Consider the following 4,995-nt stretch of genomic DNA (forward strand, 5'->3'; position numbering starts at 1 on the left):
AAGGCAATCAGGAAATTGATACAAATGACAATGTAATTAGCATGGAATGCATGAATCATATTGACCAAATGTAGAACGTGAAGTTCGGGGTATTACATTTTAACTCTCTAAACTCTCTAAATTAAAATGTTAATTTAAAAAGACTCTTAGAGAATAATTTTAAATGTTAACTCTTGAAAATGGAGAGTATCTCATATTTAAAGAGTTTCTTGAATATGCGCTTAATGTTGGATTTTAATTTGTTGTGTGGGCCTATAAATATAACTAATGGGGAAATTAGGCCCACTATCCTTTAAAATGAGGAAATTTGAATAATACCCTATTAACTAATTAAACATTTAATTATGTAATTAATATGCCCTAAACTTTCAAAATCACATAGTCCAAATTAGATTCACTATTCCAGGGAGCTCCCCAAGAGAAACTGTTCTCCTTACCCACAAATCCGCCGACTCTGCTCCGCTTTTTCCATTTCCACCATTTTTTTATCCACACTTCCACCATCACCATCTCTCTTTGCTATGAATTAGAAAATCCCCAGATCGTACTCTACTGAACCACAAGAAATTATGAACCTGGCTATATTACCCCAAAAATTCGATCTGCATCTACACCAACAGGTAGATGAATTTACTGACAATTTACTTGGTTTTTTCCCATCTTTTTAGCAATTTTTCTTCTATTTTTCTTCAGTTTTACTGAGTTTCTTCCATCTGATATTTATTTGGGCAATACTGCTACTCGTACAATGTGACTTGACAATATTGGGTTACAATGTGACGTGGCAACATTTAAAGACAATAACACTACTCGTACAATGTGGCTTGACAATGTTGGGTTACAATGTTATGTGGCAACATTTAAAAATTGGAAAAAAATTGATAAACAAAGAGAACAATAATGGCTACAGGAAGTACAAAACAGGCGGCAAAATTAAATGATTGGATACTGGGATACAGTGATGCACACCCAGTTCATAAAGAGAGAGAAACGAAAAACACCCAAAATTTCTCATCCACTTCGTACGACACCATCGGAGACTCGCCTTCCCGATGACGTCGTAACCACCCGGCGTGAGCCCACCATTTACAGATGTGTGCCAACATTTTTCCCAACAATAAAGCCAATTTACCATTCAAAGGTAGCAAGTGCGGTTGAGTGTCGAGACCACACTGTAGAAATTTGGGTTGAGCTCAGGCGTGAACCACAACATTTTACAGATGAACCCAACATTTTTTGGAAATTACCATTTCACCAACCCAGCAGTTTCCCAAAGTTGGAGAAAATTGTCGCCGTGGCCGCCTTGTATGAACTCCTAAGGGCGGACCTCGAACCCCCTCGCTACAGTTGAAGGTGGGAATTTATTTATTTATTTATTTATTTTTTTGATGTATGATCTAACTATTTTCTTTCATAAATTTCAAAAAATCAATGCCTGCATTTCTTATATTTATGAAGTTGAGTGGTTAATTTTATGACATATGTGAAGTTCATTGAAGACTAGATAAATTTGATTCAATGTAAAATTGTGGAGAGGTAATGGTTTTCTGAACGAGACAACCATTATTGAAGCAGTGGAAGATGATTCAAGAGTGGAAGACTAGATATGCTTACGATGTTGGTTTCCCAGTCAAGAAAAGGAATTAGAAAAAAGATACATTGATATGTAATCTTGAAGGATGATGCAGCACGACAAAGCGGTTCTTTGAAGCCACATCCAACAATTCGGATGGATTGTAAAGCCTAGATCTCAGCGTCTTTTGATTATCTATATTTAGTTGTTGCACTTACAGCATGTATGTTAATGGAATTCTGTTCACACCATGCTAATGGAATTTTATTGGCATACCTTGTTGGTGAAATTGATTAATGACTTTTTTTTTTTCCTATTTTAAGATCTACCGGTTCAAATAAACAATCATTTAGCATTTTGGCAGTTTGATGTTTGGCAAGAGTTAACACATGGTTGGCAAAAAAATAAACATCAATGTAAATTGGAACATTTTAGCCTTCATTGCCAACAGGTCACTTGAGTGTCTTTGCTGGGCATTTGGTTAAATGAAATTGTCTAGGCTTGTATAGAACTACCCATGCAAATTGGCGAAAGACAAACATCAAATGAAATTCAAAGAAACTGATTTAGCATGCATTGTTAAGCACGTGAATAACATCAACACATAGTTTAGCATTAAGTAATGATAATGCTGTTCAAATGAGAAAAACTCCAAACTGACATTCATTTTTCCTTGTACATAAATACCAAATTTGAGATAGCTAAGCAAAAATCCACCGCTACTCAAGCCACCCCTTGCCTTTGGTGCTCCATTCGGTGCTTGATTTTCCAGTACGGATCGTTACGTTCATAGAAATGTGGGTTTCTTGTTCATGGTTAAGCCGAACTTGCGACTAAAATATGCGGGGCATATCGTTAACTGATTCGATTAGAACCAATTGTGAAGCCCTTTGAAGAATTTACCTTTGTTGGCTGTAGCCCTTTCTACCTCAAAGCACTTTTGAAAAACTTGCTTACATGTTGGGCATCGGATTTTTATCGAGCATTCGGCAAAGAAGTGGATCTTACTCCTGCAGCTGTGACATACTCCAGAATTCTTTCCTAGCATTCTAACATGGGATTCAGACACCAAAAACAAAAGTTAAACGATAAATGTGAAGTATGACCAATCATTCGGAACACTTGCTCAACGACAATGGCTTCACCAAATACAACTTTTATGCAATATACCCTGTTTCTTATAATCCGTAAATGCACTATACATTCTTCTCAAATTATAATTGTTGAAGGATAGTGTATTCCCAAATCAAACCAAAAAGGGCTTAACATAAACCAAACATTGAAAATTCATAAATTCTCATAATTAAAACCTTATTTTAAACTACGAAGGGTAATGTCCACAGTAAAAACATTTCAACAATGTGAAACCCTACTGTTCAAATCGATGTTCTATAAGGGTTAATTTACACCAAAGTGTCGAAAATCGTAATTTCTCAACGTAAAGATGTATCAAACAACATGCATCTTAAAGTATAACGAACAATGCTTACTGTCAAGCTAATCTTTTGAAATTTGGTGGAATTGATATTGGAGATCTGAAGATAGTCAGCCGACGAGTTCGCGGTGGCTGGAGGCAGGAGACGGCGATGAATTTGTCGATACTCAACGGTGTATGTTACCAGATGGCCTGAGGTGTCGAGATGGTTGGAGGTGACGAGTGCACTGGGGTCGTGGATTCCCGTGATTTGGAATAGTAAGAGACGTCGCCAGAATTGGGGAGAAGTTGGAGAGAGGATGGAGGGTTTTTGCCTTTTGCTTTTGGTACCAATAGTGGACTGACGCCGATTTGTAATTCCACATTTTGAATTGTTTCTGTAGTCTCTTTGTCAATTTTTTTCCAATTTTTAAATGTTGGACGTCACATTGTAACCCAACATTGTCAAGTCACGTTGTACGAGTAGCCGTATTGATTGTTATTTGGGATAGGGAATCAAGAGCTTTACATATGAGTATTTGTCACTTTTTTGAGTTTGTGTCACTTTTTCTTCTGAATATTGTCAGTTTTTGAGTGTTTACAACTTTTTTGTTCTGTCATTGTTTTGAGTATGTGTAACTTTTTTTAATTTACGCCACTTTTTAAATTCCCTCACTTTTTTTTTTAAATTTCTGACTTTTTTTTTTTGGAATTTTTGTCCTCTTTTTGGTAATTGATACTATTTTTTTCTTTTTGGAATTTTTGTCACTTTTTTTAGTGTTTGTCACCTTTTTCCCAATCATCTTTTTGAAATTTTCATCACTTTCGTTATTAGTGACAAACAATACTTTTTAATTAAAGTGACATTGAATGTAATTTTTTAATAAAAAATATTACTGAACTTTTAAAAGTGACATTACCAATTTTAAAAAGTGACACAATTTTTATAAAAAAAGGGCGATATTGTCACTTTTTAACTTTATACAGTATTTTTTCCTTCGAATTTTTTTTCAACAAATCCATAATTTTAAGAATATTTTTGTAAGTTACTCGTAATTCATTGTGTATTAAAGGTTACGTTAAGGTCAAACCCTTTGAAAGTGATTTATTAAAGAACTTAAGTTATTGGGCTTTGTGAATCTAATATGATATTAGCCTAAATATGTGTAGAAACCAAATTCCGTTGGGTTATATTTCATGTTTGGCCGAAATATATATGAAAACATCTTATAGGGTTATGATCCCTAATTCATTCTATTATTTTCATTCTTTGATATTAGGAGGCGAATTTCAACCCTAAATTTAGAATTTTAGATTGTTTGGAAATTATTTTGGAGTTGATAAAGGTACGGAGAACTGTAGCACTTACACTACAAAAAATAATTGATTTCCCGACAAAAAGATATTATTGCAAAAATTGAGATTTTGTTGCAAAAGTAATTTAGCGACAAGAAGATGTTTGTTGCGGGCATTGTCATATTATATGAGTCACAGAATATATTCTGCAACAACTTTCACTCATTCATCGCATTAACAAACTCACAACATTATTTGTTTGACACAGAAAGCACGAAATAGCAACACGATATTTGTCACCGTAGTGTCGTCGCAACTCATATTTATTGCTAAAAATTAAAAGGGCGACAAGTCAGTTTGTCGTAAAAATTATACCAATAAAATATTTGTGCGAATAATATTTATTGCGAATATTATTTTAAAGGTATAACTTTTGTTACCAATTCTATTTTGCAACAAATCATGCTCATAGTGATATATATTTAATAACAAGTCATATTTGTAGCGAAATATGATTTACAATGCATTTGATATGTGCATAATATATTTTGAGATATTCAACATTTATGTCACAATTTATCATATAACAAGTGATTTTTGTAATTAAATTTATTTCGCAACATAGAGAGTTTGTTCCATGATCATTTTGTGAGAAATTATGATTTCTGCCATATGCTTCCCCCTCTCGAGTTTGGTCAGCTTCAGATGATTT

General features: G+C 34.0%; 1 long non-coding RNA gene across 1 annotated transcript; it reads right to left on the reverse strand.

The window, feature by feature from the left end:
- Positions 1-2,119: 2,119 nt before the first annotated feature.
- LOC111402897 lies at positions 2,120-3,363 on the reverse strand. Its single transcript, XR_002704364.1, has 2 exons — positions 3,064-3,363; positions 2,120-2,622 (listed from the first exon to the last, which is right to left on the reverse strand). It is a non-coding gene; the product is annotated as an uncharacterized LOC111402897 (long non-coding RNA).
- Positions 3,364-4,995: the final 1,632 nt, after the last annotated feature.

Source organism: Olea europaea, chromosome 11, assembly GCF_002742605.1.
Source record: "Olea europaea var. sylvestris chromosome 11, O_europaea_v1, whole genome shotgun sequence".
NCBI lineage: Eukaryota > Viridiplantae > Streptophyta > Magnoliopsida > Lamiales > Oleaceae > Olea > Olea europaea.